The 25,341-nt window shown below is 60.8% G+C and overlaps 1 protein-coding gene across 11 annotated transcripts in view; it reads right to left on the bottom strand.

Moving 5' to 3' along the window:
* SLC4A2 (solute carrier family 4 member 2) overlaps nt 1-24,397 on the bottom strand; it is a 100,702-nt gene extending 76,305 nt beyond the window's left edge. For 2 of the 11 annotated variants that reach the window (XM_074946640.1, XM_074946650.1), the window contains exons 1-5: nt 24,042-24,397; nt 23,741-23,857; nt 22,694-22,846; nt 21,359-21,793; nt 20,565-20,650 (exon numbers count right to left, since the gene is read on the bottom strand). The gene's annotated coding sequence lies outside the window, so the exon portion shown is untranslated. The other 9 variants (XM_074946643.1, XM_074946642.1, XM_074946652.1 and 6 more) reach the window with 9 other exon arrangements.
* Between the last annotated feature and the right edge of the window lie 944 nt (nt 24,398-25,341).

Genomic DNA, 25,341 nt, shown 5'->3' with positions numbered 1-25,341 from the left:
CCACCTGATGGGCCAGAGGTGATTCTGGATGTAAGGGAGACCCAGCAAGAGTCTGTTGTTGCTCAGGAAAATGTTCCTCTAGAGCAAGCCCTCGGTGAAGAGGGTAAGGGCAGAATTTCTGTGAAGTGCGAATTGTTGCATAGAAAAGCCCTAGGGAAAGGAATCCTCATGGAGTCTTTGCAAGTAGTTTACTGCAACTGAAGGATGTGAAAGTGATCTAATCAAGAAAGTTTCAGTTCCTAACAGCCGGAAATTTTCTGTTGTGAATGGATCCACTGACCTTCCTGTTGAAAGATCCAGTGTGGATAGCTTTGAGAAGGTCTCAGATGGAGTGAAAGCTGTTAAGAAAGTTAAACCGTCCTATAACCAAGTGGCTGTGTTTGGCCAGCTTGTTGGGGAGACAAGGTTGTTGAGAAAGGGATGTCTCCATGCTAGTTCTGTAAGTGAACAGTATGTGGCCCAGGTCAAGATGGGGGCTCTTAACCAAGAGAGCCTTAATTGCAGCCCTCCAGACTGGAGCGCTGGGAGAAGACCCGATCCCAGTTTGACCCCCGGGGGTTTTGGGGTGGCAAAAGTCACGGGCCGCATAAACCTTCCCACATGTGGCATGCAAGTGCTACTGACCAACCCGACCTAAGGGAGGGCGTGTAACTGGAAGGGTGTAAAACTGGAAGGGCCTAGTGTAACTCCCACCAAGGAATGGGAGAGATGCTGGGGCATCCATGGAAACGTTGGTGGGTTCAAACTTCCCCAGGTCACCGGCTAAAGTGACCCCGCTCAGTTCAGTCTTGAAGGGGGGAGAGATGTGATGAAGTGGGACTGTTCTTAATGTTTCCTCTGAATAGTGTGGGGGTGCCTCAGTTTCCCCTGTGCAGTTCTTAAGTATCTAGGTGGTGGGGTAAGGGTGTATGATCATTGCAGAGCCCTAGAGGGCAGGTGTGGGCAGGGGTCTGGACACAGAGAATGGCCGACACCCTGTTTCCTGGCCACTGATGGCCTGGGCCCTTCCCCCCTGCAAGGTGAGAGCTAAAGGGTTGGAGAACAAAGGAACCAGGTGACCTTCTGGCCCGGGAAAGGGACAAAGCCCAGAGGAGGAGGGGCTGGAGAGAGTTTCAGTTTGGGGCTGGCTGGGACATGGAGTGAAGTGCAGACGTGGTTGTCTGGCTCACGGCCCCCCAAACTGGACCCAGCTTAGGGGTCCTGTTCTCTGCACCTGCAAGCTCTGTGTTAGACCATGTTCCTGTCGTCTAATAAACCTCTGTTTTACTGGCTGGCTGAGAGTCACGTCTGACTGCGGAGTTGGCGGGCAGGACCATCTGAGTCCCCCCAGGACCCCGCCTGCTCACAGAAAGAAAAGGAGTACTTGTGGCGCCTTAGAGACTCAACAATTTATTTGAGCATGAGCTTTCGTGAGCTACAGCTCACTTCATCGGATGCATACTGTGGAAGTGTAGAAGATCTTTTTATACAAACAAAGCATGAAAAAATGGGTGTTTACCACTACAAAAGGTTTTCTCTCCCCCCACCCCACTCTCCTGCTGGTAATAGCTTATCTAAAGTGATCACTCTCCTTACAATGTGTATGATAATCAAGTTGGGCCATTTCCAGCAAAAATCCAGGTTTTCTCCCCCCCCCCCCCCGCCCCGCATTTGTGCTGGAAATGACCCAACTTGATTATCATACACATTGTAAGGAGAGTGATCACTTTAGATAAGCTATTACCAGCAGGAGAGTGGGGTGGGGGGAGAGAAAACCTTTTGTAGTGGTAAACACCCATTTTTTCATGCTTTGTGTGTATAAAAAGATCTTCTACACTTCCACAGTATGCATCCGATGAAGTGAGCTGTAGCTCACGAAAGCTTATGCTCAAATAAATTGGTTAGTCTCTAAGGTGCCACAAGTCCTCCTTTTCTTTTTGCGAATACAGACTAACACGGCTGCTACTCTGAAACCTGCTCACAGAAAGGAGACTTCCCCAGAATCCTGCCTGGCTTCGTAGGGAGCAGTTCCAGAGCACCGGCCGGGGACCCCGTGACACAGCCTCACAGCTCCCCACTCCCCCCCCAGACCAGGCCGCAGCGTCACGGCTCCCCGCTCCCCCCCAGACCGCGCTGCAGCCTCCCAGCTCCCCCCAGACTGTGCCGCAGCCTCCCAGTGACCCCGAACCTGCCATGTGCCCAAGTCAGCTGTTCCCAAGAGGGAGGGATCTTCACCCTGTTTCTAGCTTCAGCTGCCAGCCCTCGGATCTCACCTTGTCTACCACACTACAGAGCCCCCATCACCAGAAACTGCCTCCTCGGCGGGTGCCCGCAGCCCATGATCAAGTACCTCTGGGCCGCGTCCTGGTCAAAGCAATTTGCGAGCCACTTGTGACGTTACTGACATAACCTGTGACTGTACAGATCATTGTTGCAACGACTGTTATATATTTGCAGCAAATATTGTACAAAGGTTGTCGTGTGAGGTGTCTGAGGTTATGATTTGCTCGTTATGATGATGCTGTCTGTGTGTGTATCATTTTTATAGTTGAAGTTATGAATATTGGCTCTGTCCTTGTATCTCAATGTGTTTTGATTCTAAGTAGCCTCAGTGAAGCATCTGGTCAGCTTCTTGAGAAGGGACTCTTCTCAGTAAGGGCCCAATCAAGAAACACTTAACACACAATGGACTTTGGGAGACGCCAATCCACATCTGAGCTTTCCTGGAAACCTTCAAACTAACATGTAAACACTGGTGTCGGCCTGAAAAGAACTGAGTCGTTCACGGACATGTGACTTGCCCATGTGACTCCAAACTCCATCTTGCTGCTGTGATCTTCCACAGTAAGAACAAAGGGGTGCCCTTCTGCATGGAGAGGATATAAAAGGCCCTGGAAATCCCTCCATCTTGTCTTCAATCCTGCTTCTTACATCTGGAGGAAGCTTGCTACAAACTGAAGCTCTGAACGAAGGACTGAATGACCCATCCCAGCTGGGGATGTTCTCCAGAGACTTGATTTGAACCCGCAGTTTATTCCATCACTGCTGCAAGCCTGAACCACGAACTTTGCCATCACTGTGTGTCATTGATTCCATTTAACCAATTCTAGCTCTCATCTCTATCTTTTTCCTTTTATGAATAAACCTTTAGATTTTAGATTCTAAAGGATTGGCAACAGCGTGATTTGTGGGTAAGATCTGACTGGTATATTGACCTGGGTCTGGGGCTTGGTCCTTTGGGATCAGGAGAATCTTTTTTCTTTTACTGGGGTGCTGGTTTTCATAACCATTCATCCCCATAACGAGTGGCCCTGGTGGGGATATTGGGAAACGGGAGTGTCTAAGGGAATTGCTTGTGTGACTTCTGGTTAGCCAGTGGGGTGAGACTGAAGTCCTCTCTGGCTGGCTGGTTGGGTTTGCCTTAATAGTAAAGGAACTCCAGCTTGGGGCTATAACTGCCCTGCTCTAAGCAATTTGTCCTGAATTGACGCTCTCAGTCGTGTACACCACTAAAGACTCGGACTCTGTCAATCAGCATTTCCAGGCCTTGACTCCTCCTTGGGGCTCTTTTCTGAACCTTTCTAGTGTGTCCAATGACCTTTGCTGAGTGTGGCCCCAGCCCAGCTTGCAGGGCTGGTCTCACTGGAGCAGCCCCACACAAGCAATTCCACCTCTGTCTGCTCCTGGCCACAGCCCTGCACAGGACCCATGTTCGGCTGTTTTCCCCACGACCCCCAGGTCCTTCCCCGAGCCGCTGCTCCCCAGGATACAGCCCCGTCTGGGGAGCGCGACCCTCACCCTGGCCCCAGCTGGCTGCCCCTGCAGTTAGCCGGATTAATACACATTAAAACATCTGCCAGGGATGGTCTAGAGAATACTTAGTCCTGCCCTGAGTGCAGGGGACTGGACTAGGTGACCTCTCGAGGTCCCTCCCTGCCCTACAACTCTGTGATTCGATGATCTCGTTCACATGAGCCCGTGACAAAGTGGGAAGTTTCTGCAATATCTTTATGAAGGCTGTGTGTGCCTCAGTTTCCCCATGTGCGGCACCGTTACCTGGGGAGGGGGAAGGCCTGTCTGCTCTCAGGGCAGGCCAGGAGTCTCTAGCTGTCGGGGCCCTAACCCCATAGCAGTGCAGCATGAGAGGACAACAGCAAATCCAATCACCTGGACGGGGACACCCAGCAACCCACGCCCCAGAGAGATCTGGACCCCCCCCCCCATTACAGGGGGCTGAGCCACACCCCCCAGCTCGGGATCACAGGACGGGGGAGGGGTGAGATGGGGGTAAGCGCTGGCTGCGGGAAGCAGTTGGGGCCCATCTGGGAACTGACCAAGGAGGCCGCCCAGATAAAGCCGGACCCGAGGGTTCCCCACAGCCGGGCTAGGCTCGGGGCTGGCCAGGACAGACTCTGCTTCACCCTTCATTGCCCCGGGCTGCCCTAAGGGCCCCCTAGGCCGGGTGCCAGCTAACAACTGAACCCGGCTGTCCCCACACTGGGAGTGTCCCTCCAGGGGCTGGGCGAAGGGCCCTGATCCCTGCACAGCGGCCGAGTCTCCCTCAGGGGCTGTCTCCGGGGGACTCACTGCCCGGAGCTCATGGGGAGTGGGGGCTGCAGGCCCAGAGGGCCAGTCTAGGAGGAGGTGAGGCCGCATGGCTCACCCTGGAGGCAGAGTAGGACCCCCAGGGCGGCTGGCACAGTGAAGGAGCCTCCTAGAGACTGTTCCAAAACTGGGGGTGCAGCGCTGACCCTGTGGGTCCATGACAGAGCCCCCCTTCCGCAGCAATGCCGTTACTCTGGAGAACTGACCCCACTCAAAATGCCCCACCGTGGAGAATGATTCCCCATTTACAGCCTTTTTAGAAAGGGAGGGTTGGAGGAGCGTGCCCAGCATGGGGAGCGGAAGGTGGGAAGCTCTGGGATGGTCCGTAGGTCCTGTGGGGTTCGCGCTATGTGCTTGGGACCGGCCCCTGAGCAAGCTCCATCCCCTGCCCAGAGGAGCTTTCCCAGTGCACTGGACAGCTGTGCTGCACCCCCAGAGCTGAGCTGTCGACTGCAGTCTTCAGCCCAGAGCTTTGGGCTCTTTTAGATAGCCTGGGCCCAGGTCACCGAGTGCCCGGGGGCTAAGGTCGGAGACCTCGACTGGGGCAGGCTGGGTTTGGGGAGCCAGCAGAGGACGGTGGTAGCCTGCGCGGCTGGGTAGCCTGCACGGCCAAGGAGACGCGTTGCAACACTCTGTACTTGTGGGAGTTTTCTAATGACTGATGGCTCCCTGCCCAGGTACGGCAGAACAACCAAGGCCAGTTCGCCGCCCGCCACAATGGGCTGGAGTGTCCAACCAACCGCAGAATCACAGCGCCCAGATGCTGCTGTGCGAGCGAGGAATCAGAGAGCACTCCTCGGCTCTGGCCTCAGCACACCGAATCCTCAACGCCCCACCAGGCCGGCCTCTGCCCCCAGTATCAGCTCCCTCCTGCTGGCTCCATTCGGCCAGCGCTCTGCACCCCAGAGCTGGTCTCGCCCCAGCACTGGCTGCTGCAGCGGGAGCAGTGAGGGAGGACAGCGCTGTGTGTCACCCGCACGCTGCTGGCCCAGTCGGACCTGTTCCCCCGATGGCTCCCCGGCAGTGCGGAAAGGTCCCGAGAGGGGCCTAGTGGTGCAGGGGAAGTTTCCCCAGCATGGTCCATCTTACGGGGTGCAACCTTCCAGGACTGAGCCCATGGCAGTGCCTTGCCCTGGGCCCTAACCCAGGGCCGAGAGTGCCGAGGTGCAGGAGGAGACAAGTCTGCCCTCTCTCCACTGACAGCAGCGCATCCCCATCGCAGCCAGTCGGGCGGCTTCTGTCCCACGCCCTGGCCTAAATCCGGGTTGTACCAGGCCCGGGGCTTCGTAGCTCCTGAAGATCATTGGGCTGCGTCTGCTCCTTCATCCCACCTGGGTCCCTGAGGGCATCCCTGGACCCTCGTCCTGGTGGACTGACACAAGCTCATACCGTCTCCTCCATGGGAGATCCCCAGGGAGCGGCCCCTCGGCCTGCAGTGCCTGCCAGGATGACGAGTGGTCACTGCGGCTGAGCGAAGCAGGGCTGAGCATGCAGCGGAGGGGGAATGACAGACACCCTGGCTACTTCTGCGCCGGGGCGGTGGCTGAGGCAGAGCCCTGGGCAACACTAGTCCCATCACGGCATCCGGCAGTGCCCAAAACTCCTCCCATGTTGGGGGACTGTTGACGCCTCCCGGCCATCCGCACGGCCTCCGCAAGGGTCTCTCCGGTCCTCCGAGAGCCAGCCTGGGACATGCTCACAGCCCTTGGATCAGCGGTGCTCTGGGGGAGCCAGCAACGGGCCGTGGCAAGCAGCCAGAGCCCATCTCTCCCCCTGCTTAGAGCCCAAAGCAGGACACCCCCCAACACTGCTCTCTGCCCCGTGCCCAGCAGCCGGCAAGGAGCAGAGCCGGAAAGGAAACACTGCCCGGCTACAAACCAACGGGGCCACACCGCCTGCCCGGGATTACTGCATCTGCAGCTCCCTGGACAGGCTCAGAGATGGGCGGGGAGCCATTCGAGCCTGTCAGAGCAGGGACTGCTCAGCATGGCTGGATACAGATAGGCCAGCGAAGGTGGATCGCGGGCTCCCGTTTTCCCTCTCAACACAAGGACAAGGGGACCCCGCAAGACTGAAAGAGAGCACCTTGAAAACGGATCCCACAGCACCCAATTAACCTGTGGAACTCACTGGCACAGGCCCCAGCTAGCCAGGTGCTTATGTGGTCCCTATCCCACGCTCAGCAGGAATTGACGGACATGCCGGCAGACCCCAGAGCCTACCAGGAAGACGTGGGTCCCAAGCAGGGGCTGCGGGTTCCATCTGACTGCACTAGCAACAGCCACCTCTGGCACCCCACGTGCCCACAGCTCCACCAGCCTTGGGGGGCAGAACCGCGCGAGGCAGGTGCTTTGCCTCACTGCCAGCATGACCCAGGCTCGAGGCTCTGCCCACCCTCGGCGGGCACCAGCAAGGAAAAGAGGAGGAATTCAGCTGTAACAGGCAGTAATCCCCACGGCTGCTCTTCATCCAACACATTCCTCATGGGCTCTAATGTTCCACAGCTAAAGAGCCACCAGGAACCAGCCCAGGCAGGACGGGTCCCCAGCCCCCGGGACGCAGCCTGGAAAAGCCCCTCCCGGTTGCCCTCGAACACAGCAATCTGGGGAGGGAGGCACGACCAACGGGTCCTGCCCCCAGAGCTCAGGTTTCGCTCCCCGGTCCCGCCCCAGGAGAGCTGAACTGATGTGCCAGCCACAGTGAGCTCGTGCCCCGAGGCAGAGGAGCAGGACCCCTCAGCCCAATGCTGGCCTGACGCTCCCCACCCCGAGGAGGCTACCAGCAGGCCGCAGCATCAGCCCAGCCAGCACGGATTATCACTGGCACCCAGCCACGGGTCAGGCCCCGCTGTGCCAGGCACTGGACACACACAGGGCCACACGCCGGTGCCCGGCCCGAGGGAGCAGCCGGAAGCCCCGACCAGAGAAGGGACAGCCTGCCCTGACCCCCATGCCCTGCCTCGGCACCCAGGGCAGACAGGGCACAGCCCAGGGCCTGCGAAGAGTCCCAGGAGACATGCAGCCCTTCCCCCTCCACTGAGACGCACTAAAGCAGCACCCTGAGACCCACCCACTTCCTGACCCATGAGCACCTGCCAGCCCCGCCCCCCCCCCCGCTTCCTGCCCCACCCCACCTCCCTGTCCCAATGCCTCAGCCCACAAGCACTTTCTAATCCCCATGCCCTCAATACCAAATGGGAGAGGTTTGCTGCTCTCTGGAGAAGCCCCTGCCCCACCTCTCTCCTCCCCAGCAGGAAGGCACTTTGCAAAGCACATCTATGGAAATCAGCCCCGGCAACGCTCACCGCAACCGAGCCCTGCCCAGAGACCAGGTGCAGTCAGGAGACCCCCCCACCCTGGAACCACCAGCAGAAAGGCCCCCCGCCAACAGCTGGAAAGGTGCAATCCAAAGCAGCTGTTGGGGGAGCCCCAAAGGCAGGGTGGGGTCTGACGGAGCCGCGCTAGGTCTGCCAGCAAGAAGGGGGTGAGGAACCCCATTCCCCAAGCTCAGCTGGAGAAGAGGGTCAACGAGACAGAACAGCAGCTAGATCCAGAGCCTTCCTGCCGCCCAGAGCACTGGGGAACTCACACCCTCGGCAGAGCAGCCCTGGCATCCCCGGACTCCAGCTCAGTGCCAAGTGCTGGGAGACGGTGCTGCAGGCCACTCCCACTTCTACAGCTCGCTGGGACCCCACTCCACGGGGAAAGTTACGCCCTTCTGGTACCCGGCCAGGCTGCCTTCCAACCCCTGCGCCCCACACCGCTTGCCCCACTGCTCCCAAACTCAGGCGTCTCCTGTGCCCCACCAAGCAAATGGAGGGCCCTGCCCCTCCCAGCCCACACTGCCCCATCCAGGCTTTGGGTCTCTTCCTCTCTCCTGGGATGCCAGGCTCTGCACATGCCTCAGGCCCGGCAGGGCCCCTGCCTGCAAACCAGCCCCTCCTGCCCAGTCACAGCCAGGCCAGGGAGCTCAGTCTTCCCTCCCGTCTCCATGGTGAGAATTGAGGTGTCTCCAGGCAGGACAAGCCTGGCGCATTAGCCCACCTGCTCAGCACCCCTGCCAGCCCCTGGGAAGGGCCCCAGCAGCCTCCCCAGACTGTCCCATGTCAGAGAGACCCTCTAAACACCGCAACTCCAGCAGCACCATTCAAACATCCCTGCCCCTCCACAAAGCAACTGGCTCCTGGGGATGGAGCCTCCCCCGCGCCACACGATGCTCAGACCGAGAGCAAAGCCGGCACGGCCAAGGAGGTTCGGGGGGCCTGCAGAACGGCTGGCCTGAAGCACAGAGGGAGAGCACCTGGGCATGGAGCAGCCTTCCCAAGGTGCTGGCAGAGGTCCATGCCAGGCAGACAGCTAGCGGGTGAGTGGGGGCGGCTGGCACTGCCCTGTCTCTGGACCCACTAGCTATGATGGGCTGGGCGGTTTGGCCCTTTGGCAGCGAGAAAGCCCCTGAGGGAGGGAGGCTGCAAGAGCCCATGGGGCAGGTGACAGAGAGTTTCTGATCACCCTGTTGTCAGGACTAGCCTAGCCTGTCACCACCACCCTGTCCACTCTCGCTCACCCCAGGGCCGGGGACGTACCACACCAGGAGCCAATAGCCCTTATCTGGCACCACAGGGCGTGAAGTCAGCCAGAGAAACCCTCCCAGTGAGCAGCATAGTCGGGACCTCCCCAGCCCACACCAGTCCCTCCACCCCCAGCACAGGGACCCCAGAGTCCAGCTCCGAGACCCCTGGGCTCTGCGCTGCTGGTGGGCACCATCCCCCCCGCCAGACAGTGGCTGAGCCCCAAAGCATGCCAGCCCAGAGGGGAGGCCCCTGCTGCTCATGGAGGCTGCCGCCCCAGCACGTGCAGCTTGGTTCCAGATGGAGCACTGCAAGCTAGGAGCTGTAGTTCCCACGCGCCTGGCCACAGGGCCCAGCTGGACCACATCTGGCCCTGGCCTCACCCGGTTGCCAGCTCTGACCAGAGGAACTGGCCCCAGCCAGCCTCCTTTCCCCAGGCAGGGCCGGGGGTCGTGCAATAGCTCCTTGCTACACGCCCCCTTTCCACCTCACCCAGTGACCACCCCTCCCCCCGCCCTCGGCACACCCCTCCCCACATCTCCCCCCCCCCCCTCCCGCCCAGCACACCCCTCTGCTACGTGAGACTGGGGCCCTGGCGCGAGGGAGTCTCAGCGGTGCCCTTGGCTAGCTCTGGCTCCGCTGCCCCACAAGAGCTGCAGCAAACCGCATGGGCAGCGGTCCCAGCACAGCTCACGGTGCCCTCCTCTTCCCCCACAACCGGAGAGGTGCTGAGCCCCCCCAGGGTAGGGGAGCGCCTGCACCCCACTCACCCCACCGCATGGCCTCTCGCGCAGGGATCCCGGGCACCCAGCCTCACGGGCTTCGCTTCTCAGCAAGTTGCTTCTTGCTTAATGCAGAGGCTGCCGGGGAGAGCCCTGTAAGGAGGAGCAGGCAACACAGCCGGGCAGCCGGGGGCCCCTCAGGCAGGAGTGGGAGCTGCCATCCCACCCCACAGGCCGTTGCTCGGCCGGGCCAGCCCAGTGCCAGAGCTGTCCCAGAGAGTGCTGCCCAGCAGGCTCCAAGCCGGGGCTCCTGCCTCACTCACGCTGGAGGCTTTTATGCTCGTGCGAAAGGAAAAAGCAGCCACGGCAAGACTCTGTTTCAGCAAGTCCGGAGCAGGCGCGTTTCCCAAACAAGGCTGCCAGTGCCAAGTCTCTGTAACTGTTCCTCCGAGCCCCGCGCTGCTGCAGCAAGCTCCTGCTGGGCACAGCCGGCCTGCGGCTGGGCAGGGAGCCTGGCTCGCAGCACAAAGGAGGCCAATGTCCAGCACTGGCTCCAGAGCGGGGGTGGAAGAGAGGAGGAAAAGGGGCAGCAGAGGAGTGAATGTAACCACTTCGCCCTGGTCGGAATGGGAGGCACTCAGCTACCCCGGCAAGTGTGAGGGGCTGGGAATTCGGCCCAAGCACCCAGCATTGGCAGGCAGGAGGAGAGGCCGGATCAGGCCCCAAAGGGGGGCTGGGGATCTAGCCCCAAAGGGGGGCTGGGGATCTGGCCCTACCGCACCCAGCACTGGCAGGGGAGAGGAGAGGCCGGGTCTGGCCCCAAAGGGGGGCTGGGGATCTGGCCCTGGCGCACCCAGCACCGGCAGGCGGGAGGAGAGGCCAGGTCCGGCCCCAAAGGGGGGCTGGGGATCTGGCCCTAGAGTACCCAGCACTGGCAGGCGGGAAGAGAGGCCGGGTCTGGCCCCAAAGGGGGGCTGGGGATCTGGCCCTAGAGCACCCAGCACTGGCAGGCAGGAGGAGAGGCTGGGTCCGGCCTCAAAGGGGGGCTGGGGATCTGGCCCTGGCGCACCCAGCACCGGCAGGCGGGAGGAGAGGCCGGGTCTGGCCCCGCAGGGATTCCACAGGAGCCAAGTGGAGACGCTGGGGAATCTCGCCAAGTGCCAGGCCTGGAAAGGCAGCAGCAGCTCCTCGGAGAATGCTCACTGGCCAAAAGGGCGCCGGAGCAGGACTCCAGACTGGGTCACCCTGCCTTCCATCTCCCCTGTGACAGGGCCCTTGCCAGAGCAGGTCCCACTGCCCAGACACTCTGCCCCACGGGCAGTGGAGAGAAGACAGCCCCTCCCTCCTAGTGCGCTCAGCCAGCCGAAGGGAAAGGCAGCAGCTCAGCACACGCTATGCTGGGGAGGGGCCCCTGCCCCCCTGCCAAGAGAGTTGTGCAGGAAACCACGTCATGCCACAGGAGTCCCCCTGCTAGCCAGTTCTGTATCTGATACAACATCCTGCAGCAGTGAGTTGCACAGGTAGCTGGAATCGCAGGAAGGTCTGAGTCTCCAAGCTTGGGCTTTTACAATTCCCTTCCCATGCTGCACCGACAAAGCGCTGGGCCTTCCCACCCACCAAGGGAGCACCGTGTCCGTCCAGCGCGCAGCTAAGCTCCCCCAGAGCAGCACCAATGAGTCACACGGCCATGGCTGGCGAAGAGACTGCATCCTGTCCGGGCGTACAAGGGCCAAGCCCCAGTTACACACGTCTGTCACCTGCCAGATGGACTCGGCCGTGTTGCCTGGCTAAGTGCCAAGCCGCCGCCCTGGGAAACTCCGACAAATACAGAGCGTGCAGCTCAGCTGGTGAGCTGCCACCGGCTACAGGGAGCTTGTCGCACCCGGTGTCCACTCCTGCACTTGTGCCCCCCAGAATAGCAGGTCCAGGCCTCGATCCTTATCCTCCAGGTTATCTGAAAGGGTCCACAGCTCGGCTCTGCCCAGCGCATGGGCAGGGGACGGAGCTTGCTGAGGGGCCAGTCCCAGCCTGGAGCGAACCCCACAGTACCCACAGACCAACCTAGAGCTCCCCGCCTTCCGCTCCCCATGCCAGGCGCACTCCTTTGACCTGCTGTCTCTCCTACGCAGAGAGCACAGGGTATAAACAGCCTCCCCACCACGCCCATACTTACAGGAGGGGGGGCCGATCCCAGGAAGCTGGGACCCTGGAGGTCCTGGCGCACGGGCCCGCGAGCCCACAGTGCGACCCTGTGGCCTTCCCAGGATTGGCTGCAGGAGCGTGATGGATTTAGCGTAACAAGAAGTTTGGGGGGTGATCCCAGGCTGTAAGGGGCTACCTGGGGAACCAAGGTTTGATGGGGGCTCTTCCCTCAAGTAGACCCAGCCAAGCTCCAGTCACTGGACGAAGTTGGCCAGAACCAGGTCGGAGAGAAGGCGAGCATTTCTAACAGGAAGGGAAGGAAGCTGCTCACCAAGGGTTGCAGCCAAGCCTCCATTGCTGGCTGTCACGGAGTCCCTGGGCGATGCTCTGGAACTGCTCCCTACGAAACCAGACAGGACTCTGGTGAAGTCTCCTCTCTGGGAGCAGCCTGTCTGCAGGACACACAGCTCACCCGGCTTCCCCCTTCCTGGGTCTGACCTCGGAGCATTCAGCCTCCTCTGCCCCTCCATGCGCTTCCCACAGCCAGTCAGCCCAGGCAGGGTCCTGGGGAAGCCAGAGGGTCCTGCCCTCCAACTCCGCAGTCAGACAGGACTCTCAGCCAGCCAGTAACACAGAAGGTTTATTAGACGACAGGAACATGGTCTAACACAGAGCTTGTAGATGCAGAGAACAGGACCCCTCAGCCGGGTTCATTTTGGGGGCAGTGACCCAGACAACCCCATCTGCCCTTCACTCCATGTCTCCAGCCAGCACCAAACTGAAACTCCCTCCAGCCCCCCCCCCCCCCGCTTTGTCCCTTCCTCCTCCTCCTCCTCCCTCCTCCAACACCCCCCTCCCCCCCAGGAGGTCACCTGATTCCTTTGTTCTCCAACCCTTTAGCTCTCACCTTGCAGGGGGGAAGGGCCAGGCCATCAGTTGAAAGGAAACAGGGTGTCAGCCATTCTCTGTGTCCAGACCCCTGCACACACCTGCCCTCTAGGACTCTGCAATGATCATACACCCTTACCCCACCACCTAGATACTTAAGAACTGCATAGGGGAAACTGAGGCACCCCCACACTATTCAGAGGAAACATTAAGAACAGTCCCACTTTGTCACATCTCTCCCCCCTTTGAGACTGAACTGAGCAGGGTCACTTTAGCTGGTGACCTGGGGAAGTTCGAACCCACCAACGTTCCCATGGATGCCCCAGCATCTCTCCCGTTCCTTGGTGGGAGTTACACCAGGCCCTTCCAGTTTCACACCCTCCCTTAGGTCGGGGGTGGTCGATAGCACTCGCAGGCCGCATGTGGGAAGGTTTATGCGGCCCATGACTTTTGCCACCCCAAACCCCCCGGGGGTCAAACTGGGATCAGGTCTTATCCCAGCGCTCCAGTCTGGAGGGCTGCAATTCGGGCTCTCTTGGTTAAGAGCCCCCATCCTGACCTGGGACACATACTGTTCACTTACAGAACTAGCATGGAGACATCCCTTTCTCAACAACCTTGTCTCCCCAACAAGCTGGCCAAACACAGCCACTTGGTTATAGGACGGTTTAACTTTCTTAACAGCTTTCACTTCATCTGAGACCTTCTCAAAGCTATCCACACTGGATCTTTCAACAGGACAGTCAGTGGATCCATTCACAACAGAAAATTTCTGGCTGTTAGGAACTGAAACACTTTCACACCCTTCAGTTGCAGTAAACTGCTTGAAAGACGCCATGAGGATTCCTTTCCCTCGGGTTTTTCTATGCAACAATTCACCCCCCACAGAAGTTCTGCCCTTACCCTCTTCACCTAGGGCTTGCTCTAGAGGAACACTTTCCTGAGCAACAACAGACTCTTTCTGGGTTTCACTTACATCCAGAATCACCTCTGGCCCATCCGGCGGATTCCTACACAATCCCCTTTCAGGCAAACTTACAGACTTCCGAGATAAAAGATCAGAAGCATTCTCCTTCCCTTTGCCACACACAAGTTCATGTATCTTTTCCTTCTTGCTACAGGTTTCCACACGCTCAGTAGGTAACATAATCAAATCACCTTCCTGCTCTCCTTGTGCCCTGGCTAGGTGTGATGCAGCAGGGAAGGAGGAGTGTTGACCTGGGAATGTGGCAGGGGAGCGTCACTGCTGATGGGACACCTGAGAGCCTGTAACCTGAGCCAGGAGGGAGAGGGGGAGGTAACACCTCTGCCCAGGAATCTGGACAAAGGCTGCAGGAGGGAGCCTGCTGGGGGGGTTTTTGGTTTCAGTTTGGTGCTGGGTGCTGGAACGCAGGGAACCCCAGGGCTGGGGTCTAAGCTCCCTGCCCCCCAGAAGTGTTTGACTGAGGGGTCCTGGTTGTATCCACAAACTGTTTTAGACTGTGTTCCTATTGTCCAATAAACCTTCTGTTTTACGGGCTGGCTGAGAGTCACAGTGATCCCAGGAAGAGGGGTGCAGGCCCCGGACTCCCCCACACTCTGTGACACTAGGATCTCACTCTGATTAGACAGAGTTGCTACACCCTTTCCCAACCACACACTAACAACAGGCAAAATACAAGCACCAGAATTGTCTGGGCTCTGGGATTTTACATAGACCCTAACTGGATGCGACCTAGTTACAGGGCCATTCTCCCGAGCAGACACAGACTTAGGACCCTTCCCGGGCTTTAGCTGAATCCAGAACCAACTCTGAGACAACTGCATGACCCTCAACCATCACAGGGTGAAAGGCCCCTTCTGTCTGCTCCACAGACAAAGAAGAGCCGGACACACTTTATCCTTTCCCGGACACACAGCTTGGGATCTCATTCCCCTGGTCCCAGCACACAAGGCTGGTCACAGACAACTGCTTGGAGACCAGGGTAGCTCCCTCCATAGGCAAGTCAATACCCCTGACAGACACAAGCACGTTTCCTTCACTGTCACACTTCTCCACCCAGCTAACAGGTAAGGTCCAGGGACACTCATCTTCCACTCTCCTTGCCTTCCCACCCTGCTGACTAGACACAGCCATCAGCTCACAAGGCTGCCTAGGCTCATCCAGACTTTCCTTACCAAGCACCTTGCCACTCCCAGCAGATCCCCTGCCCTGCCTGTGTCTCCCCCCACTCAGCTGGGGTCTCAGCTCCCCCTGTGCTCAGCGCTGCCCTTGCTGTCCCAGTGGGGGTAGGCAGCGACCTCGCTGCTTTCCTCACTGCATCAGAGCCAGCCTGAGCCCCCTGAGCCCCCCTCTCCAGTGTGGAAGGGGGCGGGGAGCATCCCTCTGTCCCACCCAGCCCCAGGGGTCTGGTCACAGGCAGGCAGGTAGCCTGAGCCTAGCCGCTCCTCCCCGCTGCCAGCCAGGTCATCTGCATTTTCACTGACCATTTCCCTCGCCGCCGATTGGTTCCCTGGATTCAAATTCAAACCCTTGGCCGTTACAGGAGCAGGGCCTGGATCCTGTCCCAACGAGAGATAATCACCCCACAACAGGGTCTCACACCCAATATCCTGGAGCACCCCTACGACCAGCCAGCCCCACCCCTCCTGGGTCTGCACAGGGAACTGGGCCATAGGCAGGGCGAGGGGCTTCGTCCCTGGGACCCTCACCCAGCTCACACAACCCCTCAGCATCTGAGGCTGCACCACCAGGGGCCTGACAACAGTTCTCTCTGTCCCAGGATCTCGCCACCCCAGGAATGTCTCCCCATTGACCGTCACCTTCTGCTCCCACTGGGGGTCCGAGGGGCCTGACCCCAGGGGACTCCACACAGACATAGGTTGGGGTCAGGAGTGGGAGCCTGTCCACCTCCCCACCTATCTGGCTGACGGAGTCTGTGGCCTTGGGACCCAGCAAGGGAGCTAGACACCGGGGCTTTTCCGCAGGGTCCCCCTGGTTCAAATCTCCAGCCTGCTCAAAGGCAGTGGGGTGGGCATCCACATCCCCCCCTCCTTACCCAGGGGCAGCAATTTACTCTCGAGGTTCCCCTAGGAACTGGCCCCCCGGGGGTCTATCCCCACTCACCCCGGGGAGGTCCCCTAGGCCTCTCCGCTCCCCCACCGCCAGTTCATGCTGCTGCTGCTTCTGCAGCTCTTTCTCGGGCTCTCGCTGTCTCTCACAGTCCTCTTGCTCTCTCGGACTCAACTCCAATCCCGTCCGTCTCTGATCCCCCGATGGGGAACCCGATCGTGAAGACCCTCGTCTGGTCGGGGACAGGAGTCTTGGCGATGCCTGGCTACCACTCCAGCTGCTCCCAGATCCTGCTATAGCCCCATCTGGGGTCAGGAATCTGTCCCTTAGAGCGGTCATCCTCCTCCAGCTGCACGATTAACTCTGCTTTGGTGAACTTTCCAATGCTCCACCCTCTCTTTCTGCACAGGGTTACAATGTCCTTCTTAAGGAGACGGTGACAGGCCATCACTCCGCTCTTCCCAAGTTGTTGTGGACTCACAGGCCTGTGTGCTCTCAGCTCCCCACGGTTTCCAGGGAGAACCCCTAGTGTGCCAGCCCTTCTCGAGGGCACCACCTCTTTGCCAGGGTCGAGCTGCAGACTCCTCCGCCCCTGGGACCACTCGCTGCAGTCCCCCGGGGGACTCTGTTACTGCCAAAGTCCTTCTCTCTCCCAGGGCCAAGCCGCAGGCTCCTCCGCCCCTGAGACTGCTCACCACGGTCCCCAGGGGGACCCCATTACTGCACAGTCCTTCTCGCTGGTCACACACTCCCAGGGGTTAACCGCCCCCCCGAAACCGCTCCTCGCTGAGCCTTCAGCACGCCTGGTCCTCGTCAATCCCCCTTTGTTTTACTGCTCCCCAGTCACTTAGTGCAGGAAGCACCATCCATGGGGTGCAGTACATCCCACCGCTACCACCAGTTGTCATGGAGTCCCCAGGCGATGCTCTGGAACTGCTCCCTACGAAACCAGGCAGGACTCTGGGGAAGTCTCCTCTCTGGGAGCAGTCTGTCTTCAGGACACACACCTCACACCTTCCTGGGTCTGACCTCGGAGCATTCAGCAACCTCTGCCCCTCTGTGCGCTTCCCACAGCGAGTCCGCTCTGGCGAGGTCCTGGGGAAGCCAGAGGGTCCTGCCCTCCAACTCCGCAGTCAGACGGGACTCTCAACCAGCCGGTAAAACAGAAGGTTTATCAGACGACAGGAACATGGTCTAACACAGAGCTTGTAGATGCAGAGAACAGGACCCCTCAGCGGGTTCCATTTTGGGGGGCAGGGAGCCAGACAACCCCATCTGCCCTTCACTCCATGTCCCCAGCCAGCCCCAAACTGAAACTCCCTCCAGCCCCTCCTCCTCTGGGCTTTGTCCCTTTCCCGGGCCAGGAGGTCACCTGATTCCTTTGTTCTCCAACCCTTTAGCTCTCACCTTGCAGGGGGGAAGGGCCCAGGCCATCAGTAGCCAGGAAACAGGGTGTCGGCCATTATCTGTGTCCAGACCCCTGCACACACCTGCCCTCTAGGGCTCTGCAAGGATCATACACCCTTACCCCACCACCTAGATACTTCAAAACTGCACAGGGGAAACTGAGGCACCCCCACACTATTCAGAGGAAACATTAAGAACAGTCCCGCTTTGTCACATCGGCAACATTTAAATCAGGCTTGGCTGCTTTTCTAAAAGCCCTACCCTAGTCCAGCCGGGAATCAACGCAGGGCAGCCCTGGGGCTGAGGTCAGACTACAGGATCACAGGCCCCAGAACTGCTGGTCCCCTTGGGGAGGGGGAGAGATGGAGGACAAGCCGCCCACCGCAGACACTAGGCATGGCGTTGGCTCAGACACCCCAGCGTGGAGAGCTGCGTACAGACGTGAACAGCTCGGGGGCAGAGAAAGCGCTGCAGCCTTCCAGCCTGAAACACCCGCTCAGGAACCTCACAAAATACCTCCCAATGAAGGGGGCACAAGGATGGTATGGGGGGGGGGCAGCGAGGCTGCAGTATTTTCTGCATCCGTCAGTTCAGTGCTCCTGGGCACAAGGCGCTCGCAGCTCCAGCCTGGCACTGCTGAGCTGGTGCAGTTTGCTCCACGTCCAGGGGACTTTGCCATGCTGGATGCCCCCAGAGGAGCTCTTAGCACTCACGCCGCTGAGCACCGGGGCCCGGGGAGCCGGCCCTGGCAGTAGCGGTATGGGCTGGTGAGCAGGCACCGCTCCGCTCCTCGCAGCGGGAAGGGCTGCCCGGCCCAGCGCTGGGGGCCCCTCCTCCCCTCTTGTCAAGTCTCTTGGTCATTCGCCCAAATGCCAGGGACTCCAGAGCTCTCAAGCCCAATCCCATGCTCAGTCAGCCCCCCTGACGGAGCCCCTACGCCCCCCTAGCCGGCTCCCAGGAGCTCTGGGATCCAGGGACCAGAGCCAAGCACAGAGTCTCAGGAAGTTTCTCCAGAGTCTCCCAGAGGGGCTGTCCCCTCTCAGCCCCGGAACAGAGCTCTGTGTGCGCAGCCCCCACGCTCCCTGGGGCTCCAGCCCCTCCTGCAGCCACCACGCCCGATCTGCTGCCCCCAGCCACCCCCCCCTCGCTACGGCAGCCAGCAGAGCAGGCCAGGACTCCCTGCTCCTACTCATGCCTTCGCCTTCCCTTGTGAATCGTCACCGTAAGACTCACATCCTCCCCGCCCAAACTGTCCTGGCAAACCCAGCAAGACCCTGCAAGCCCCCGGAGTGGAGGAGAGTCCCCCTGCAGCCCATGCCAGCCGGAGGGGTGTCCTTGTGGAGAGACCCCCCAGGCCGCCCCACCCCTTCAGGCAGCTGCAGCAAAGGCACTGTTAGCTGTTCCCTGAGTCTGGGGGGCCTCCTGCCGCCACCCCTCATGGCTAGGGGGTCCCCAGGCCAGCAGGGAAGGACTCGGAAGGTTATTAACACACCCAGCCCCACAGCAGGGCTGGGAGGGCAGGAGGCAGAGCGGAACAGCCTAGCTGGGCACCCCTCCCCTACAGAACAAGGCAGCTCAGCTGGGAATGGGGACAGTGCTAGGTAGGGCCCTGACAGGTGGGACCCACCAGCCCCCAAGGGCACCGTCTGCTCCGCAGCGCACGCAGGCACACCCGGACCAGCGCCCATCTGCCTAGCTCAGGGACCAAGAGCAGCGACAGCCGCAGACCCAAGGACAAGCCTGGCAAACCCCGGGCTGCAGTTCCACTGCCAAAGGACCTGAGCTAAGCTGGGTGGAGTCCGTCTGCACCCACCCGCATTGGGCTGCAGCCTGGACAGAGCAGAGACGGGCACCGCTCCGACTGCTGGGAGCCAAGGGAGCCTTCCAAGCACCCGCGCCCTGGAGCAGGGGGTTTGCCACCCTGCCTCCCCGTGGCGCCTGCCCGGGCAGAAGCCGCGACAGAAGGAAACGGACTGAGGTGCCACCCAGAGGGCTGTGCCGAGAGGAGACTAACAGGTGCCAGCCAGGAAGGATCATTAGGGCAATGAAATCCCTCTGCCTTTGGCAGCCTGCTTGAAGCACTCCAGTGACCCCGAAGAGCCTGAAAGGGGGTTGGGCGCCCAGCCCCCTGAGGGCAGTGGGGCTAATTGCTCTAACAGGCAGGGACGCACTGACCATGCTCAGCACAGACCCCCCACCCCTCCCCCAGCAGCTGAGGGAGGCTCAGACAGGCTGTACCGTGGGAGCACCAAGGCCAGGCCCTTCCCCCTTCCAGCCAGCCCTTCCTGGCTGCCACACGAAGTGACCTGACGCCACGGGAGCCATCCTAATGAGAGCCCGAGCTGCGGGAGGAGCAAATCCCAGCCTGGAGCAGCCCCAGCCCCACACGGCCAACGCCAGTCCCCAGCAGCCTAGAGCACTCAACCGCCATGCAGCTTCGGGAGCCCTCGCCCCTTCGCCCCCAGCACTGCCGCTACCCCCCCGCCCCCACTGCCACCCCACACAAAGCTGGCACCACGCTCGCCCGTCGGCTCCTCCAACACCCCCACCGCACGGCCAGCGCCTCAGCCCCGCAGGCAGGGCTGCGGAGAACGCACCCATCTTCTTCCACCCGGTGGCGACACCCTGGGCCCCGCAGACAGACGCTGCGGCAGGACATGGGCTCGGGGGCCCACGCCACAGGAAGCCACGTCCGGCACATCAACAAGAGAGAGGAATCGGGCTGGACAAGTGCCCCGAACATCGCTCAACCGCTCCCAGCATTACGGAGCCACGCTGCACCGCCTCACCCAGCGCGGACCACAGAACAGAGCTGGGGCGGGAAGCCCAGGGGGGTGCAGGACAGAGCTGGGGAGGGGAGCCCCGGGCTGCAAGAGCAGGGTCTGCGAGTCAGGAGTGAGAAACGCTACAGTTGGACGCAGGAGCCCCAGGCTGGAAGACAGGGGGCTGGAAGGTGAGACACCGACAGAGCTGAGGAGATACCTGGCTCGGAGGTACACCTTGCAGCCCCGAACTGTCCCCCCGTCCATGGCTGTCAGCCTGCCATGGGAGGTCTCTGAAGCAGAGAACAGCTACAGTACCCGGGAGGGTCTACCCAACATCATCGTCCTATGTCAAGCCAAACGTCTGGAGCTTTCCGCGCGCTCCCTGTGCCCAGCAAGGGAGCCACCTCCGCCGGGGTGCGGCGTCTGGACAGACTCACCTGCACAAAGACTTCCAGCTCGGCTGGAGTTCAGGACGTGCAGTGCAGAGAAGGGACTGATCTGCCCAGCACCATTTCACCAGTCACTGAAATACAGAAAGGATAGTAAGGGGTTAACAGCAGTGCCCCTTGCCCCGGGGATACCCCTCCCCACTTCACTGCCTCCCCCAGTCCCCACTTCTCTCCAGGTGACACCAACCCCAACCCTCGGGGCGCTAGTGCCAAGCACAGGAACGCCGACCGGAACAAAGTGGCTCCGGTCACAATTGTATGGTACGATCATTCCCCAAAGCATGCTGGGAGAAGACTCGCAGAGCCAGGGTGGGTCAGGGCATTAGACATGGGATCGAGACCCTCAAGGGGACTCTGGCTCCAATCCAGCCCCAGGGCATGGAGAACAGCTGGCTCGGAGGGCAGGGAATGGGGACACGGGGCTTTTCCCCTCTAGGGGACACTGGCGCCGGCCCTGCCCCAAGGCAGGGGACTGGCCGGCTCAGGGGAGGTGTAAGGACACAGGGAATGTCATGTCTGGAGCACCAGTTCAGGGTGATCCAGGCATTCCCAGCTTCCAGGCTTGATTGCTGAGACTGATTATAGAGGTTCTCTGAAAGCCACTTGTTAGGGCTGCGTGCTGAAATAGGCTTCAAATCCCTGTTTCTGGCCCTGCTCCAGAGGCCCCTTGACCCAAACGACCATCACGCACATTCGAAGGCCAGAAGAGACCCATTTGCCCAGGGAACCTCACCACGGCTGGTAAGGGAGTGGCCACCCCCCGATTCCAGCAGCCAACCCACCTCTGTGGCATGTGCTAGAGTGGGCCTGGCAGGGAGTCGCCAGGTGTGAGGGGCAGGTGAATGGCGCAAGGCAGGTTGATGTTTCTGGGGCGGCAGAGTTCAGCTGTGCTGGTGGAAAGGGGGAGCCTTTGGCTGGGCCAGAGGTAGATCCACATTCATCTCCTTGCACTTGTAGGTACGAGTCAGGCATGCCATGTGTGCTGCAAACCGAACTGCTTCGCACCCGAACGTGCATCACACCTAAAGTCGCAGCAGGACAGCCTCAGAAAGGTCCCACTGGTGCAGAACGCAGCAGCCTGTCTGCTCAGCAGTGTAGGGCTGGCTCCGGTAACAGTGCTCCACTCTGCGTCTTCTCCCCACGGAACAAAGGCGAATTCAAGGTCTCTGTCCTGATTTGCAAAGGCCTCCATGGGGCTGGCCCTCGCTCCGAGAGCCCTTGTGACAAAGTGGGAATTTTTTCATGAAAACTGTGCGCGCCTCGGTTTCCCCTACACTTCGCACGGCTGCGGGGGGAGGGGGAGAGATTACCAGCTGGATGGAATGAAGAGTCATTAAGGAACTGGTTGAAACCACCCCAGATCACCAAGGGGGTCAGGGAGACAATGGAGTTGCAGCTACTCAAGGATTTTGCAGAGTTGAGATCCCAGCTGAAGAACAAAGGGCTGAGGTGTGAGTGTTGGCTTAAGCTATCTCATCTGGGAACTGACTAAGAAAAGACGGAGAGCCTGAAAATGGGGTTCCCGGCAGCTTGGCTGGTGCGCAGGGCTGACCTGCATGGACTCGGCTTTGCCCTCAGGTCTCTGTGCTGACCTAAGGACGGCCGATGCCATACGCCGGGTGACTAATAAACCCGACTGGGTTGAGTGTCACTGTAAACACTGAGGTGCAGTGGTTCCTGCAAAGCGGGTGAGTCTCGGCCAGGAGTCTGGCTCAGTTGCTCTCGCTGGGCAGAGCTCCTGGGGTGCAGCAGGGCGCTGGCACCCCAGAGGTTCAGTTAGCAGGCAGGGAGGCCTGTCCTGGAGGCTGAGACCCCTGGGGCTCCAGCACACTGACGGGGCTCCTCCCTCAGACTGTTGTGAAATGGGAGGTGTTGCCCCGATCCTGTGGGTACAAGACTCCCCTCCCCTCCACAACCCCAAGCTCACACCACAGCTCAGTTCTAACAGAACAATTCAACTGTCGCCCAAATGGAGAAGACTCACAAGTGCAGGAGACAACTTTCTAGGAACTGGCCCTAGCCTCAGGAACTCTCTGACACAAGGGAAGAGACGCCTGTAGCCGTCAGACTCGGCTTCCTCTCGAGCCAGGTTAAAGGCAAATAAAACTGGTACCCACTGAAGCCATCTCTCTCTGACGGGCAAGGCAGGCAGAGGGATTGTTGCAGTTCTGTTTTTAACTCCTAGGGCGGTGCTCAGTCAGCGAGGGGACGATAGAATTCGAGGAGGCGGAGTGGAGCCGCAGGAGACAGCGCTGTGTAGCAGGGAGTGGCTGGAGAGAAGGTGACAGCGATCAGGCAAGGGACAGTCAGGGCACAGACACAGGGAAAGGGAGACAAAGCTGACACCGAGTTTATGGGCAGGGGAGACAGGAGCTGTCATGGAGATGCCAGGTAGCGGAGAGGGGTCCCGAGGAGGAGGAGGGGCTGGGGTCTGGAGAGAGGCGCTGGACACCTCAGAGCAGAAAGGCAGAGGCCCGGCCCAGAGAGATTTGAGAGGCCCCAGTGTACCGCTGGCAATAGAAACACTGGGGCAGATAAGGCCTCCAAGAGGACAAACCTGAGCGACACCAACAGGCCTGGGGGAGCGAGCGGCCCCGCCAGCGACAGGAGAGCCAGCGAGGCATGGAAACAAGCAGGCAGGAAGAGGAAGGAGCGCAGACTTACAGCGTGGAGGAGGGGGCCAAGGAGAGGCGAAGCCAGCTTGGAGGGGAGCAGGCAGAGAGCTGGAGGAGACCCAGCCCAGGCCCAGAGAGTGGGAGGAAGCGGGCTAGGAGGGCGCAGAGCGGCAGGAGGGGACGTGGTCAGGGGTTACGGGCTGACCGGGCACGTGGGAACAGCGGGAGGAGGAAAAAGTTCTTGGGAGTTAGTGACAAGTTTGTTTCCTTTACAGCTGGCAAGGCCCGAGGAAGTCGGGGGGGCAGCAGCGAGCGGGGGCTGGAGGCAAGAGAGCGACTGAGGAAGGAGAAGCTGCATAAGCTGGGGACGGAGAGGATGCCGGAGCAGTCACAGGATGCTCCCTGGCGGCTGCGCAGGAACCCAGGCCATGCAAAGCAGGGTCCAGGTTTGGGGGGTGATTTCCCCTCTGCGCCCTCAGTCAGGGCCCTTGCCTGGGGAATTCCCTGCCACCAGAAGCTCTCCCATCCAGGGTACTAGGCTAGACTCACCTCCTCCCACGAGGGCTGCGGTGTGGCCCTGGCCCGGGGGCGCTCCAGGAGGAAATCACTGATGGGATCCTTCTCCGACAGAGGCTGCAGGGCAAGAGGGAGAGTTTGTTCTTCTTCCTGGAGGGAATGAACATGCTTCTAAGGTTACGCAAGAGCCCCATCCCACGGGGAGCCGCCTCCCAGCTGGGCACCAGCGAATAGCACCTGCCCACCCCCACGCCCACACCACCAGCCCGGGAGAGCCCACCCCCTGGTGCCGAGCCCAGGGCTTTTCACGCCAGGGGGGCTCAGAGTCACTGACCCTGTTACTCCAAGAGGGAAACCGGCGCCCACACAGGACAGACGCCAGCCTGAGGGCACGTCACCATCAGAAGCGGATCCAGCGTGAGCTGCTACCCTGCCCGCACTCCAGCAGGCCTGGGGAAAGCGAGGCAGGAGACTGGGCAGGGATTCCCGGGCAATTCTCCTTCCCTTCTCTTCCTTCCTGACACCTGCCCCCCGCCCCGGCAAGCTCTGCAGCCTGGCACCCCCGGCCTCCGCTGGGCTCTGCGCCCCCCTGGCCTGCGGGGCGGCATTTCCAGCAGCTGCTGCTCATGGCACAGCGACGCCCCCTTCTGGGAGCTGCCACAACACAGAGAATTAGCACGACCGGAACCAGGCACTGCTCTGCCCCACGTCCTCCCAGTCTCCCCGCCCCACTGCATACCCCTGCCCCCACCATTCCCTCAGTATCCCCCTCGACTCCCCACAGGCCCTGTTCATCACGCTCGCCCTTTCAGATTTCTGTCCCCCCCAGCCACCACCCCCTCAGCACCCTGGCCATCCCCCTGCTCAGCCAGGCCATGCCCCCCGCCCCATATCCCCCCCAGCTCCCTGGCCATCCCCTGCTCAGCCAGGCCATGCCCCCCGCCCCATATCCCCCCCAGCTCCCTGGCCATCCCCTGTTCAGCCAGGCCATGGCCCCCACCCCATATCCCCCCCCCCAGCTCCCTGGCCATCCCCCTGCTCAGCCAGGCCATGACCTCCACCCCATATCCCCCCAGCTCCCTGGCCATCCCCTGTTCAGCCAGGCCATGGCCCCCACCCCATATCCCCCCCACAGCTCCCTGGCCATCCCCCACTCAGCCAGGCCATGCCCCCCGCCCCAGCCATCCCCCCCGCCCAGCTCCCTGGCCATTCCCCCCGCTCAGCCAGGCCATGTCCCCCACCCCATATCCCCCCCCAGCTCCCTGGCCATCCCCCCGCTCAGCCAGGCCATGCCCTCCACCCCATCCCCCCCCCCAGTTCCCTGGCCACCCCCCCCCGCTCAGCCAGGCCATGCCCCCACCCCATCCATCCCCCCCGCCCCATATCCCCCCCCCAGCTCCCTGGCCATCCCCCCGCTCAGCCAGGCCATGCCCCCCGCCCCGGCCATGCCCCCCGCCCAGCTCCCTGGCCACCGCCCCACTCAGCCAGGCCATGCCCCCCCATCCATCCCCCTGCTCAGCCAGCCCGCGCCCCCCGACTCCACTCCCCCAGTCATTCCCCCCACGGGCTGCGGGCTCCTGAGCGGGCATCGGGGCCGCGCTTCCCGCGCGCGGAGCTCGCTCCCGCCCCAACCT

This window comes from Natator depressus, chromosome 2 (assembly GCF_965152275.1).
Source record: "Natator depressus isolate rNatDep1 chromosome 2, rNatDep2.hap1, whole genome shotgun sequence".
Classification (NCBI taxonomy): domain Eukaryota; kingdom Metazoa; phylum Chordata; order Testudines; family Cheloniidae; genus Natator; species Natator depressus.
Note: the sequence above shows the minus strand (reverse complement) of the source record. Positions and strands in the feature narration are given on the sequence as shown.